Source organism: Heterodontus francisci, chromosome 18 (assembly GCF_036365525.1).
Source record: "Heterodontus francisci isolate sHetFra1 chromosome 18, sHetFra1.hap1, whole genome shotgun sequence".
Taxonomy (NCBI): Eukaryota; Metazoa; Chordata; class Chondrichthyes; order Heterodontiformes; family Heterodontidae; genus Heterodontus; species Heterodontus francisci.
The window spans coordinates 44,189,610-44,206,508 of record NC_090388.1 but is presented as its reverse complement, the minus strand read 5'-3'; the positions used below and the strand labels follow the sequence as shown (position 1 = coordinate 44,206,508).

At 45.0% G+C, this 16,899-nt stretch overlaps 1 protein-coding gene across 1 annotated transcript in view; it reads right to left on the bottom strand.

The window, feature by feature from the left end:
- kcnq1.2 (potassium voltage-gated channel, KQT-like subfamily, member 1.2) overlaps nt 1–16,899 on the bottom strand; it is a 1,015,894-nt gene that overhangs the window by 702,440 nt on the left and 296,555 nt on the right. The gene's annotated exons all lie outside the window — the stretch shown is intronic.

The following is a 16,899-nucleotide window of genomic DNA, read 5'->3' as shown; positions in this document are numbered from 1 at the left end:
TGGCCTCTGCATACAACGGGGGGGGGGGGGGGGGGGGGATGCTCCGCAAAATGCCAGTGAGCGCTCTAACTGGCCTCTAATTGTGGCCTTAAATATGCAGATTGGTTGCCCATCGCCTTGCAGCAAGCAGCCGATCCACATTTCTGCCTGCCCTGGGGAAACCTCTCCAGTGGCAGGGATGCATTGGGGAGCGGTCCCAACATGGCTCCCCGCTATTTTCCTAGCCCCCATGCTTCCACTCCTGCAAACTGGGAATGGGAAAATTCTGCCCAGTATGTCAGACATCTCCGCTTCATTATAAAATATGCCACCTGCTGCAGCCACAACTACAGCCTTAGAGCATGGTGAGGACAGCATTGACTGTGATTGTGAAAGTGACTGTGACCATGAACATTTATGTGTCTGGCTCCTTCCAGGCTGGAGCAGGCAATATTTCCAACATCTCCCAGTTTGCCATCCACTGTTGCATAGGGAGGTCACTGAGGTTCTGTATTCCAACACAGTTGAATATATCTTATTCTCTCTTGGCCAAAGAGAAGCCGACAAAGCAAACATGTTGCTTCGGGAGGATTACAAGCTTCCCCATGGTGCAGGGTGCCATTGACTGCACACATGTCATTTTGTGGGCGGCTCAATGTTCAGCTGGTGTGCGACCATATGCTGCATATCATACAGGTCAATGCCCATTATATCTTGGCAGCAGTAATGATGCCTTCATTCTGCGCAGTCCATTATGCAAACTGCATTTGCAAGGCCAGAAGATGACTACTGGGCGACTAGGATTTGCTGCCACATGGAATGTGTTTGAGCAGACTATTGAGTCCTTCAACCATGGTTCTATTGCCTGGACCACTCTCGAGGAGCCCTGCAGTACTCGGCAAAGTTTGTATTAAAAGTCTTCGTGGTCTGTTGCATGCTGCACAAAATCGCCATCACGAGTGAACAGCCCTTTTCACCTGCCAGATGGCGAGTAGCTGAGGAGGAGGAAGAGGAGGATGGAGGAGTCAACCAACACAGCCCCTTACAGGCCCAGCTGTCCAAAATCGACTCATCTGAGTCTGGTACCAGTGAAGTCTCCATTCACCAACAATCCCACACCTTAGCTTTCTTCTGTTATTAACCATAACAGTGTCCTCTTGGTCACAATGCAAAAATAAGCCATCACAAAACAAACATTTCAAACCAAATTTATAACTCAAACTGTGCCATATTGCATACAAAGGGCAACTAACCACCCTTGTGCATTCCCTTATGCCCGTCTTTTGTGGGCTTTTGACTGGCCTTGTGCTCCTATGTAGTGCTACCTCAGTGGATGCAGCATGGCTGCTGGAAGGCTGGTGACTTTCAGTGGGGGAGACTGCAGATTGTCTTGCAGAACAATCTTTAGCAGCTGTGGTCTTAGAAGTATAAGAAATGGGACCTTTAATAAATGATACTTTTCAGAATAATATAGAATTCTTATGGGATTAATGGACATAGTATTGTGATTGCCTCTCTCTGTTAAGAAAGATCCTATGGCAGGCAGCCAGGACAGCATGGGGCTGTTATCTCTGCCAAGGACATGATTCCAGCACAGGCTCTGAAACAAGACATTCCTGAAGCTGATAAGGTGGGATGAGTAAAGTTGAACAAGATGAGTAAGTGATCAGCCAAGAGAAGACTCCATGGGCTCTGGATGGAAATGGGAGGGATTACCTTGAATATGATTGACATGGTACACTCACCAGCCACCTGAAATAAAGTACATAAACAGGTGCTCAGGACAGAAATGCGGGGTCTCCTTTGGATGGAAAAGAGCTTCTCAAGGTGGATCCATGCCGGCTCTGGCCTAACACCATGGTTAGCTGAAGAAGACTGAGGACTCTGAGGACCCCGAGGGCCGACAAGATCACCAACACCTTGACTGCCTCATCTGTCAGGGAGACTGCCAACACCATTCTGCTCCACTGTATGACCTGAGATTGGGAATCCATTCAATCTGTTCTGGGTCATGTGTCTTTTCTGTGTATTTAGCTTATGCAGCATCGTATTTAAACTGCTACTTCTTAATATTCTTTTTTTCTTTTGGGCCTCCTTATCTCGAGAGACAATGGATACGCGCCTGGAGGTGGTCAGTGGTTTGTGAAGCAGCGCCTGGAGTGGCTATAAAGGCCAATTCTGGAGTGACAGGCTCTTCCACAGGTGCTGCAGAGAAATTTGTTTGTTGGGGCTGTTGCACAGTTGGCTCTCCCCTTGCGCCTCTGTCTTTTTTCCTGCCAACTACTAAGTCTCTTCGACTCGCCACAATTTAGCCCTGTCTTTATGGCTGCCCGCCAGCTCTGGCGAATGCTGGCAACTGACTCCCACGACTTGTGATCAATGTCACACGATTTCATGTCGCGTTTGCAGACGTCTTTATAACGGAGACATGGACGGCCGGTGGGTCTGATACCAGTGGCGAGCTCGCTGTACAATGTGTCTTTGGGGATCCTGCCATCTTCCATGCGGCTCACATGGCCAAGCCATCTCAAGCGCCGCTGACTCAGTAGTGTGTATAAGCTGGGGGTGTTGGCCGCTTCAAGGACTTCTGTGTTGGAGATATAGTCCTGCCACCTGATGCCAAGTATTCTCCGAAGGCAGCGAAGATGGAATGAATTGAGACGTCGCTCTTGGCTGGCATACGTTGTCCAGGCCTCGCTGCCGTAGAGCAAGGTACTGAGGACACAGGCCTGATACACTCGGACTTTTGTGTTCCGTGTCAGTGCGCCATTTTCCCACACTCTCTTGGCCAGTCTGGACATAGCAGTGGAAGCCTTACCCATGCGCTTGTTGATTTCTGCATCTAGAGACAGGTTACTGGTGATAGTTGAGCCTAGGTAGGTACTTCTTAATATACATTACATATAAACAGCTGCTTCTTAATCAACTATTTTAAAATCACATTAAGAGCTCGACCACCTCTCTTTGGGTATCTTGATTGCTCAGCCTAAATCTTACAGAAGGCCCAGCTTTGGACTATACCCTCATGACCAGGTGACAGTATTCTGAATGGCTGGCTGGCAGACAACATACAAACATATGAATTAGGAGCAGGAGTAGGCCACTCAGCTCTTCGAGCCTGCTTCGCCATTCAACAAGATCATGGCTGATCTGACTGTAATCTCAACTCCACATTTCCGCTTACCCCCAATAATTGCTCACCCTCTTGCTTATCAAGAATCTATTTACCTCTGCCTTAAAAATATTTAAAGACTCTGCTACCACCACCTTTTGAAGAAGAGAGTTCCAGAGACTCACAACCCTCTGAGAGAAAATAAATTTCTCCTCATCTCTGTCTTAAATGGGCAACCCCTTATTTTTAAACAGTGACTCCTCGTTCTAGATTCTCCAAAAAGAGGAAACATCCTTTCCACATCATCCTATCAAGACCCCTCGAAATCTTATATGTTTCAATCAAGTCGCCTCTTACTCTTCTAAACTCCAGCGGATACAAGCCTAGCCTGTCCAACCTTTCCTCAGAAGACAACCCATCCATTCCAGGTATTAGTCTAGTAAACCTTCTCTGAACTGCTTCCAACGCATTTCCATCCTTCCTTAAATAAGGAGACCAATACTGTACACAGTACTCCAGATGTGGTCTCACCAATGCGCTGCATAGCTGAAGCATAACCTCCCTACTTTTGTATTCGATTCCCCTCACAATGATAACATTCTATGAGTTTTCCTAATTACTTGCTGTACTTGCATACTAACCTTTTGCGATTCATACACTAGGACATCCAGAACTTTCTGCATTTCAGAGCTCTGCAATCTCTCACCATTTAGATAATCTGCTTCTTTTTTTATTCTTCCTGCCAAAATGGACAATTTAACATTTGCCCACATTATACTCCATTTGCCAGATCTTTGCCCACTCACTTAACCTATCTATATCCCTTTGTAGCCTCCTTATGTCATCTTCACAACTTACTTTCCGTCCTATCTTTGTGTCATCAGCAAATTTAGCAACTAGACCTTCAGTACCTTCATCCAAGTCATTTATATAAATTGTAAAAAGTTGAGGCCCCAGCACTGATCCTTGTGGCACACCAGTTGTTACATCTTGCCAACTAGAAAATGACACATTTATGCCTACTCTGTTTCCTATTAGCAGGCCAATCTTTATCCATGCCAAAATGTTACCCTCCACACCATGAACTTTTATTTTCCGCAATAACGTTTGATGTGGCACCTTATCAAATGCCCTCTGGAAATCTAAGTACAGTATATCCATTCTTTAATCCACAGCACATGTTACTTCTTCAAAGAACTCCAATAAATTGGTTAAGCATGAGTTCCCTTTCACAAAACCATGTTGACTCTGCCTGATTACCTTGAATTTTTCTAAGTGCCCTGCTATAATGTCTGTAATGATAGCTTCTAACATTTTCCCTATGACAGACGTTAAGCTACTAGCCTGCAGTTTCCTGCTTTCTGTCTCCCTCCCTTTTTGAATAAAGGAGTTACATTGGCTATTTTCCTATCTAATGCAACCTTCCCAGAATCTAGGGAATTTTGGAAAATTAAAACCAACGCATCAACCAGCCACTTCTTTTAAGACCCAAAGATGAAGTCCATCAGGACCTGGGGACTTGTCAGCCCGCAGCTCCAACAATTTGCTCAGTATCACTTCCCTGGTGATGGTAATTTTATTGAGTTCCTCCCTCCCTTCCATTTCCTAATTTACAGCTATTTCTGAAATGTTACTTGTATCCTCTATAGTGAAGACCGATGCAAAATACCTGTTCAATTCATCTCCTTATTTCCCCTTATTAATTCCCCAGACTCACTTTCTGTAGGACCAATGCTCACTTTGCTAACTCTTTTCTTTTTAAAATATCTATAGAAACTCTTACTATCTGTTTTCATATTCCTAGCCAGCTTTCTCTTGTACTCTAATTTTTCCCCCTTACCAATCTTTTAGTCATTCTTTGCTGTTTTTTATATTCTGTCCAATCTTCTGCCACCCATCTTTGCGCATTATATGCTTTTTCTTTAAGTTTGATACTATCTTTAACTCTTTTAGTTAACCACGGATGGTGGATCCTCTCCTTGGAATTTTGCTTTCTCATTGGAACGTATCTATTCTGTGTATTCTGAAATAGCCCCTTAAATGTCTGCCACTGCATCTCTATTGACCTATCCCTTAACCTACGTTGCCAGTTCACTTTCGCTAGCTCTGTTTTCATGCCCTCATAATCGCCCTTATTTAAGTTTAAAATACGAGTCTTAGACCCACTCTTCTCTCCCTCAAACTGAACATAAAATTCAATCATTTTATGATCGCTGCTGCCTCGGGGTGCCTCCATTGTGAGGTCATTAATTAATCCTATCTCATTGCACAATACCAGGTCTAGTATAGCCTCTCTCTGACTGGCTCCAGAACATGTTGTTCTAAGAAACTATTCTGGAAACATTCTATGAACTCCTTATCTAGGCTACCTTTGCCCATCTGATTTTTCCAGTCTATACATAGATTAAAATCCCCCATGACTATCGCCGTACCTTTCTGATAAGCATCCATTATTTCTTCCTTTATACCCCATCCTATCATGTAGTTAATGTTAGAGGGCCTGTACACCACTCCCACAAGGACGTCTTGCCTTTATCATTTCTCATCTCGACCTAAACCGCTTCTACATCCTGGTTTCCTGCACTTAGGTCATCCCTCTCTACTGTGCTAATACCATCATTAATTAACAGAGCCATCCCTCCACCTTTTCCTAGCTTCCTGTCCTTTTTAAATATCATGTACCCTTCAATATTCAGGTCCCAATCTATGTCATCCTGCAGCCATGTCTCTGTAATGGCTGTCAGATTGTACTTATTTATTTCTATTTGTGCGATCAGTTGATCTGTTTTGTTTCAAATGCTACGTGCATTCAGATACAGAACTTTTAGTTTTGTCCTTTTATTATTTTTGTAACCTCTAGCCTTGCCTGCTGATTTACTCTTAGATTTGTACTCACTATCCCTTTCTGTCACTGTCTGGTTATCTTTGCCCATATTAATACCTTTCTTGTTTTGTCTCTACTCTTTGATTTACCACATCTTCCCAAATTTGATCCCTTGCCCCACTATTTAGTTTAAAACTCTCTCTACTACTCTAGTAATGCGGCTTGCTACAACACTGGGCCCAGCACGGTTCAGGTGCAGACCATCCCAACGATACAGCCCCCACTTTTCCCCAGTACTGGTGCCAGTGTCCCACAAACCTGAACCCATTTCTACCACACCAGTCTTTGAGCCATGCATTCATTTCTCTAATCTTATTTGCCCTACTCCAATTTGCATGTGGCTCAGGTAGTAATTCAGAGATTATTACCTTTGAGGTTCTGCTTCTTAATTTTGTGCCTAGCTCCTCATACTGACTATGCAGAACCTCTTTCCTTGTCCTGCCTATGTTGTCGGTAAATACATGGACCATGATGACTGGGTCCTCACCCTCCTACTGTAAGTTCCTCTCCAGTGTTGAACAGATGTCCTGAACCCTGGCACCAGGCTGGCAACACAGCCTTCTAGACGCTTGCTCTTTGCTGCAGAGGACAGTGTCAATCCCCCTCATTATACTTTTTAAAAACTTTTTTATTTATTTAGAGATACAGCACTGAAACAGGCCCTTCGGCCCACCGAGTCTGTGCCAACCAACAACCACCCATTTATACTAACCCTACAAAAATCCCATATTCCCTACCACCTACCTACACTAGGGGCAATTTATAATGGCCAATTTACCAATCAACCTGCAAGTTTTTGACTGTGGGAGGAAACCGGAGCACCCGGCGAAAACCTACGCGGTCACAGGGAGAACTTGCAAACTCCGCACAGGCAGTACCCAGAATCGAACCTGGGTCCCTGGAGCTGTGAGGCTGCAGTGCTAACCACTGCGCCACTGTCCCCTACTACCACTACTTTCCTTTTTGCTCCCCCTGCTTGAATGACTTCCTGTACCATCGTGCCATGGTCAGTCTGCCCTCGCTCTTGTCCATACACGCTGCAAGAACCTCAAACTTGTTGCGCAATTGCAAGGGCTGAGGCTCCTCCACTCCCCCCTTCTCAATCTCCTTACCTGACTGTCACAGCCACACCCGCCTGTCCCTGACCACTGACCAAAACAGATGATCCTATCTTAAGGGGTGTGACTGCCTTCTGGAACAAAGTGTCCAGGTAACTTTCCCCATCCTTGATGCATCGCAGTGTCTGCAGCTCGGCCTCCAGCTCAATGACTCTGAGCCAAAGCTCCTCAAGTCGCAGACACTTACTACAAAAGTGGTTGCATGGATTGCCGTGGATTCCAGGAGCTCCCACAAACTGAAGCTGCGACACATCACCTGTCCTGCCATCTTCATTGCGTTAATTTAATTAAATTTATTTTTTATTAATTAATGTATAGTTCTCCTCCTTACCAAACTACCGCACTTACCAAATTCCCTTCTTCACACTCTGTGCCCTCCAGCAGCACTCAGTGCAGACAAGCAGCATGGCAGCAAGCTGAGAATGCTTGAGAGAAGTCTGAGCTTGTCTGGCAGCAGGCTGACCTTGCATGACTTCAGTCGGAGTTTTCATTGTGCTTTTGTTTGGGCTGCAAAGGAAGCTGAGACACAGCCATGAGACAACTGCTTCATGGATTTGTCCACCACTTCTACTCTGGAAAGGATGCGCTCCAAGCAAAGCTGCGTACCAAGTTGGTGTCAGATTCCTCCATGCTCCTTGACATTGACCAATTGCCTTGTGGCAGAACAGTCAATATAATCGAGCATGTTACTGTGCATACCTATCAGCCTTTTTCTGTAAGCTGCTCCATCAAAGTCCTCAACTGAGTCCTCTGCAGCAGAACCCATGTGCTACCTTGCCCTCTGGAAAACTGTCACCTGCAGTACCTTTGTGCCCTGCTCTGGCTCTAGGCCACTCATACCTGGTGTCTCATCACATGCAGATGCCGACTCTAAGCCTTCTTCTAAAGTACATGCAATGTCAGTATGTGAGGTAGTGACAGTGCTTCTTCTTCATCATTGTCTTCCTGCTCTTCATTTCTTCCTTCTCCACCATTGCCTGGCCAGGTTGCAATTCTTGGGCACCTGAAAGAAGAAAGGTATAAGGGTAAGCTGTAGTGCAAGGAGTCGGGAGGAAAGTAAAAGCTGCGTGCTTACACTAGCTGCAGCTTGTAAATCAGAAGAGCTCATGGGATGAGGGAGAAGTAGAATGTGGGAAGGATTAGTAATGAGCATACCGTCATCTTCAATTGTTTCAACCCCGTCTCCGGCCAAGGCCTCAGCGATGGCTGCACCAATGATAGCGACCAACATCTCCTCCATAGGAAATGCAACCATGTCCCATTCCCTGCCGGTTAGGTGCTATTGCCTCAGGTTGTGCACACTTTCTCCTGCAAGAGAGGGGGAAGTGTGTCAGTCAGTGCTGTGCAATCTATTTGGCTGATGTGGCTACCATGGCTGAATAACTGGCAATATGTGCAAGCTGTGAGATTTGGGTATAAGGCTTGCAGCAGTGCTATGCATGTGAGGGTGAGGGGAAGCATATGAATGTTATACATGAGTTGTGATTGACAGAGATTGTTGGTGGGAGTGTGGTGCATTGAGCAGTGTGTGAGGCTACTGGTTCAGTGGATGGAATAAGGCATTTGAATATGAATTCACTGACTTTGACCACTCGTGTGAGGTCATTGAACTTCTTGTGGCACGGCGTCCAGGCCCTCAGTCTAGACTCCTGGCATTGACCACAACAGCTAGTTGCCCCCTTCACTTGCTTAAAACCTAATTCTTTTCTAATCTTTGCCAGTTTTGATGAAAGGTCACAAACCTGAAACATTAACTATGCTTCTCTCTCCACAGATGCTGCCTGACCTGCTGAGTATTTCCAGCACTTTCTGTTTTTATTTGAGATTTCCAGCATCTGGAGTACTTTGCTTTTGTTTAAGCTAGCTGCTCCCATTGCCTTTGCACAGTTTATCTGGAACGCCTCTTGGCCCCCTGTGGATAGAGGACCTCTCTCCTCCGCCAAGACGTCCAACACAGCATTACAGAGCCTTGGACCACAGTTTCTATCCTGTTGTACTTTAATTCAGTGTTCTTCTTGCTCATGCTCTCTTTTGTAACCATTTCCAGCACCTGCTGCAGCCAGAATGGACCTCCTCTTTAAGAGGTGCTGACTGGCTTTCAATAGTGTCGAGGCTAGCTTTACGTGGTGCAAGCGACACACAAACCTGGGACCTCTGTTGAGGCATGCAGCCACTCAGCAGCGTGTTTAGTCCTGGCTGTAAGCAGCTATCATGCAAATCAGAAAACAGCACAAAGCTTGTGTGCTGCCTGTATCAGAAGCAACAAGCACGGGTTAATTGCACATTGCGATACCTGCGCCCATTTCGAGCCCCGTCCAATTTTCTGGCCAAAGGTTTTATTGCACAGTATTTGAACATTTTAATAACAAATTCTTTTCCATCTTCACACAAATTTTAAGATTTGTTCTTTGTTTTGGCTATATTAGGAATGACCAGAAACATCATAATCAAAGCAGCATTATTTTGATTAGCTGATCTGAAATGAGTTTTGCAATCGATTATTTAATAAACGGTTCATGGTTTTGAAACCAATATAGACTGAGAAGATGGTAGTTTGTTTTGAAACATTTCATAATCACCAGTTATGCAATGGGTATTACAATCTAGTATTCAAATAAGTCTTCAATATTATTTCAATGGTATTTTATTCACAAGTATTAGCAGAATTACAATTACTTCATTGTCTTAGAATTCTCAATCAGAAATGTTGCTTCTTCAGAACAAGCAAACACATACGTATGTAACTCCATGAAGAGCTGTCATGTTCTGAGCAAAAGAGATTAGCTGTGATACTGATTTATTCCTATTTTACTTAGTTACCAATTTATTCAGATATGTATAAATATTTGCACATTTGCTCCACCATGAAGTAATTTGGAAGCTAACTAACATATGAGCTATTTGGTCAATCACTGCAGTGCTTTCCATTGACTGGAAAAGGTCATGAGGCTATTGTGTATAATGTGTAACATGTCCAGTATATACATCTTCAAATGGCATATCCTACCAACTACACCACTAGTCTCATCCACTGCTCAATTCACGACACCTCCATCACCAACTACCAACAATCTCTAGGAACACAGAACTTAGGAGCAAGAATAGGCCATTCGGCTCTTCGTGCCTGCTCTGCCATTCGATAAGATCATGGCTGATCTGGTTGTGGTCTCAAGTCCACTTTCCTGTCTGTCCCCCATACCCCTTGACTCCCTTGTCTAATAAAAATCTATCCAACTCAGCCTTGAATAAATTAAATCACCCAGCCTCCACTGCTTTCTGGGGAAGAGAATTCCACAGACTAATGACCCTTTGAGAAAAATAATTTCTCATCGCCGTCTTAAAAGGGAGACCTCTTAATCTTAAACTGTGTCCCCTCGTTCTCGTGTCCCCCACAAGAGGAAACATCCTCCCGGTATCCACTCTATCATGTACCCTCAGGATCTTATATGTTTCAATAAGATCACCTTTCGTTCTTCTAAACTCCAATGGGTATAAGCCCAACCTGTTCAACCTTTCTTCATAAGATAAGCCCTTCATCCCCGAAATTAGTCGAGTAAACTTCTCTGAACTGCTTTTCACACAATTATATCCTTTTTCAAATAAGGAGACCAAGAATGTACACAGTACTCCAGATGTGGTCTCACCAAGGTCCTCTACAGCTGCAGTAAAACTTCCCTACTTTTGTATTCAATTCCCCTTGCAATAAACACCAGTAATATTTAATTTGCCTTCCTCATCACTTGCTGTACCTGCATACTAACCTTATGTGATTCATGTCCCAGGACACCCAGATCCCTCTGTACCACCGAGTTCTGCAATCTCTATCAATCAGTACTTAACCCTTCAATTCATATGGTTTAACTTACCCTCACACACTAGGCACTGTTACAAGCCTCACACCCCCAACTCACAGCTCGCACACACTGGGAGCTATTCAAACATGACAGCCACATCACCCAAGCATATTGCAAGATAATTACTGACACACTTCCCTCTTTCTTGCAGGAGAAGGTGGCACATAACAGCAGGCAGCAGGAAAGAACTAGTGGAGGACAAGTGCACCTGCATGTTTTAATCCCCATGGAGGAGCTGTGCTGGTCATCATGAGAAGCGGCATCACTAAAGTTGTGGCTACTCCAGAGGGCTGGAGTGAATGATGATGAGGGCACCTGTATACCTAATCCTCCTTCTCTCTTCCCACTTTTCCCTCATCCACAATCTCTCTAACTCACAAGATGCAAGTGGTGTAAGCATGCACTCTTATTTTATCCTCTCCCCTCATCACAACTCAACTCTTATCTCTTTTTCATTTCAGATACCCAAGAACTGGAAACTTCCCAGTCAGAGGAGGAAGAGGAAGAAGACAACAAAGATGATAAAACACAATCACTCCATCTTACATTTGCAGCCACTAGCTCAGAGTTTGACACTCCACATATTTTTGAGGCCAAGATAGAGGGGGGATCTGCACATGGTGGAACATTGGGTACAAGTGCACAAGAACCAGGCAGGGGGAATGGATAGTACAGACTACAGCTTGCTGGAGGCTGAGGTCGCACATCAATTCTGTTGCAGAGGAGTCAGATAAGAAATAGGAGCAGGAGTAGGCTATTCAGTCCCTCAAGCCTGCTTCACCATTCAATAAGATCATGGCTGATGAGGATTTTGATACCCCAGGCTACAGAAGATGGCACAAACAAATGTTTGGTGCACTGGAAAGCCTGACGGAAAGCCTACGCTCAATGCCAAGGAGCATGGAGGTGTCCAGCTCCAACTTGGCACAAAGCTTTCAACGGGTGGTCTCTTCCATCAGCATACCTATGGAGCCAACCATGATGCAGCATCTGATGGATGATGCCACAGCTTCCATTGCAGCACAAACAGCTTTCATTAAATTGGAATCTCAAACTGTTGCCTTGCAAGTTCAGACAACTGCCATTGTGATTCTGGATGCCACTATTCAAAGGGGCTTCCAGGACATTGCAGCAGTCCAGCAATCTGTTCTCCAATAGATCACCAGGACTGCTGAGGTGACACCCTGAAAGAGTGGCAGTGGCTCCATGGAACTCAAACCTGTTGTCCTCTCTCAAGATGACAGCATTCCTACTTCCACTGTTACTCTCTGGACAGACAGTTGGTGAAGGATAGTACTGGAGCCAATTGTTACTCAGTCTTACATTTATTTACAGAATTTAGCATTACAAGCATATACCTCCTAATTCAACCACAACACAGTTTCAATAAATATCTCTTTATATGTGAACAAGTGAAACCCCAGTCAATGCCCACTATCTGCATACAATTAAATACAATTAATATACAATTAACATCCACCCCTACCACTTTGCTGCTACCTGTCAGATAGTCAGACCAGTCTGCTGCAGCCCAGGCCAAAATGGTGCAGTCTGAAGTAGACCCCCTACATCTAGAGTTGCTCAAAGTCATCCTCCAAAGCCATTTGCATTCTCCTCAACTGATGGTCAGCAGTCTTCCACCACCCATATGCAGCCACTGCAGAGCACCACTTGGAGCACTAGGATAGGCAAAGGCAGACAGATGACAGGAACCAAGAGAATGCACAACTTGAAATCCAAAACTCTGCTGCCTGTATCTTTTTTTTTATTCATTTGTGTGATGTAGGCATCACTGGCTAGGCCAGCATTTATTGCCCATCTCTAATTGCCCTTGAACTGAGTAGCTTGTGAGGCCATTTCAGATGGCATTTAAGAGTCAATCACATTGCTGAGGGTCTGGAGTCACATATAGGCCAGGCCAGGCAAGGACAGCAGGTTTCCCTCCCTAAAAGGACATTAGTGAACTGGATGGGTTTTTATGACAATCTACAATGGTTTCATGGTCACCATTAGACTAGCTTTTTAATTCCAGATTTATTAATCGAATTCAAATTTCAGTAGGATTCGAACCCATGACTCAAGAGCATTAGCCTAGGCTCCAGATTACTAGTCCACTGACATCACCACTACACCACTGCCTCCCCTCAAGTCCTGTTCACCTATCACTCGTGTGCTCACTGACTTACACTGGCTCCCAGTCAAGCCACACTGTGATTTTAAAATTCTCATCTTTGTTTTCAAATATCTCCATCGCCTATTTCTATAATCTGCGCCAGGCTCATAACCATCCCAGATATCTGCGGTCATCTAATTCTGCCCTCTTGGGCATCCCCGATATTAATCACTCCACCATTGGTGGCTGCGCCTTCAGTTGCCTAGACCCTAAACTCTGGAATTCCCTTCCTATACCTTTCCACCTCTCTACCTTGCTTTAGCGCCACCAGGAGCAGTGGCCACTGCTGGGACTTCAACCCAGCATGGCGACGAGATGCCAGGGAGCTGGAAAGGAAGGTAAGTTTTGGTTGCCTCGCCAGGGGTAATCGGTCGGACCCCGGCAAGGCTAGGGTGGTCGATTGGGGGAAAGGGGGAGTGTTGTGTTTTAGGAGTGGTTAGGGTAGCGGGGGCAGCCCTCCATTGGACACAGGGTGTCCGAACATGAGGGCCACCCCAGGACGCTCGGACGCCACCTGCTCTCATTAGGCCGCTTCTCCCGGCTCCAGGACGTCCACTTGCCACATGTAAAATCTGCGTGGAGGCGGCCGAAGGCCCTTAAGTGGCCGTTAAGTAGTCACTTAAGGGCCTTGATTGGCCTGGGGTGGGTAGGCCGTTTTTCGCTGCCAGCCTGCGTAAAGTGGCGGTGGAGGTGGGAGCGGGTCAGGATGGTCTCCCGGTGCCTCCCGCTCCATTTTATGCCACCCCCCACCCCCACTGCCATCCCAGTCATTGGGGTGGTGTAAAATTCTGGCCAATATCTCCTTGTGTGGTTCTGTGTCATATTTAGTGTTATAATGCTCCTGTGAAGCGACTTGGAATGTTTTATGTTAAAGGTGCTATCTAAATATAAGTTGTTGTTGTAACTTTGGCAATGGTTACATATTGGCAATATTGGATTGGCTGCCTATTATACACCCACCCTTTTCATTGACTATTGGTCAAGTTTGCTGTACACATACATTTCTTTCTCCCATTGCTGGGGAAAAGCTACCTGCAGCTCTCACCAAGAAGACATGATTGGAGGTAGCTGAGGAGCTGAGCAACAGCGGTGTTGTGCCCAGGTCTTGGAAGCAATGCAGGAAGCATTTTAATGACCTAACCAGGTAAGGAAAAGGAAGTATATTTGCTAATTCAACTACATCCTGTCGTTTAAGCACCCACTCCATTTTCATTCTGCATACTCCATTGCATCACTCCTCACACCAATTCAACTTGCAGCAGAACCCAGCCTTCACTTTCTATTCACTTCACCATTTCCCCATTTATCATTCCACTGTTGCCACTCACCCCAATCTTTGCGCATTGTGATGCATCTGTCCTATAGTTACCCTCATCAAATGCACTGCATCCATTGTGGGAAACCTCACCTTCACTCACTCACAGGTCTATTCTCTTGCCTCTTGGAGGAGAAGAGAGCGCAAAATGCAAGGAAGAAGACTGGAGGTAGGCTGCCACAAATAGTCCGCCTAACAGATGGAGAAGAGGATGCCCTAGAAATAAGTGGCACATCTGCATCCCTGTCAGTCAAAGATGGAGATTCAGGGAGCACACAGATAGCAGGTGACAGAATTACAAATATCCCTGACACACATAGTGACTTCATTTCATCAATGACTGAACTATGAGCAGACAGTTTACATGGACCTCCTTCCTGTGCACCTGCTGGTCCCACCACAGCATGTCGTAGCTGTCTTGGATGATGATGATCTTCTTCTTCTGATGTGCTGTCAAACAAATCCAAGGTACCTTCAATCCAGATTTTGTCAATTTAAAACATCCAAAGTTAAGAGAAAACTGTATCCACACAATAACTCTCTGCAATATGTTTGTTGGAGGGAACCAATGCCGGCTGCAATTCATATAGAGAAATTACAAGTTTAAATGTCCACCTGAACTGAGGATCAATCTTGCCTTTGTTTCACTGGTCAGCTTCCCAAGTCCCAGGAAACCCATGCTGGAGATGTTAAATTTAAACTAAACTTAAATTCAATTTAAAACATTTCATTAAGACCTAATAAAGATGTTAATTTCACTAATAACTACCTGCCCACCTGCACTAACTAATGTACCCACCTTTGGCAAGTAGGTTACTCGCAGCAAATATGCCTCTGTTAAACCTAGAAATGGAAACAAGGTTGTAGTTGCAATTGAAAAATCAACTATTTTAACTTCTCATCTGCCCAACCCACCAGTTCTTGGGGTTAAAATTTCACACCCCCACAATTGTGTCACATGAATGAATACCACAATTCAACAAGCACCTCCAAAAGTAAAGATCCAACCCCAAAGCAAAGTGCTTAAGCCTTGCCAGATCCACAAGATTAATATAATCGCCCTACAGTACTTAAGTAAACTCACCTATATCTAGAAGGAATCAAAAACAGACATGGACCATTCTTTTACAAAGTGTTTGAATAGGAAAAGCATTGGATGTTTATTCAAGTCTTTAGGAAGAACAGTCTTCAGATTATGAGACAGTTAAAACTGCGGTACGTAACACTATTTAACTGCAGTACATGTCCCTGAAGCATATCAATTCACATTTCAGACTTTAAAGAAAAGACCAAATCAAACATTTGTAGAATTTGCCAGGGAAAAGAAAATGTTGTGGGACCATTGATTTCATTCACTAAAGTTACGAGAGACTTTAGCAAAGGTGAGAGAGGTGTTGTTAATGGAGGAATTTAAAACGTGTTCCAGCAGGTATTAGGACACACCAAGAAGACAGTAAAGTTTCTAACATAAGAGAAGATGCTGGGCTGAAATTTATTTGGGCGCCATGCTCCGCGGCGCGCCCTTTGAACTCAGTGGGGTGTCCGCATTTAGCGGCCGTCAAGGAGCCCTCACAATATTTCGTGTGGGTGTTCATTTAAATAGTGGGGGTGGAATGCCCGTCCCCGATGATGTGTAGGGGCAGCCTCCATGTCCCCGGCAACGGCGTCCGGCACCACCACACAGGCGCTGGCACCATTTTTAAAGGGCTTTAAGCCTTTAGAATTACTTTAAATTTTTAAATGGGCAACAGTATTAAATTTTTATTAAACAATACGAAATATGTGGATGGCCCTTCCCCAACCCCACAATGGTCATTCCAATGCCCGAAATGACCAACACATCCTTTTTCCCTACCCGAACTTTACCCCCTAAAATTTTAACATTTGGCCGAGAACCCCTTCCCACCATCCCCACATCCAATAAAAATTGATTTCCCCACTCCTCCACTCCTCCTGCCCTGAAATTTTTATTACTCCCTCCTCCCCACCAGGTTCTCGCCTCGGAACTCCGTGAGGAGTTACGAAGGCGGACGAAAGCCGAATGGAGGCCGTAAAATCGGCATGGGATGGCAGGTTAAGTTAATTTGAATATATCTAATGGCAATCTACATATGGAGATGGCCTGCTGCAGGCGGCAGGGGGGCCGCACCGAGGTCTCCCCGCCATCGGTAATATGCGGCAGGCCCTTCTCGATGTTGCAGGTCGAGGCAGGTCTCTCCCCGCAGAGTTTTACTGGCCTCCACACCATGCCTTGAGGGGCCGGTAAAATTCAGCCCGCTGTTCTGGCTGATGGTTTATGATTTATCTCATAAAGAGCTAGGAGGCAGTTAATCTCTGTTGGCAAATCCATACAGGAGTTGGAAAGATAGACAGAATGATAGTGACCAAGGTTTTGAGTACAAAGGAGATAGCAGAAATGAAATGACAGATGCCTCTCAAAGTGGGAAAAAAAACAGTATGGAGG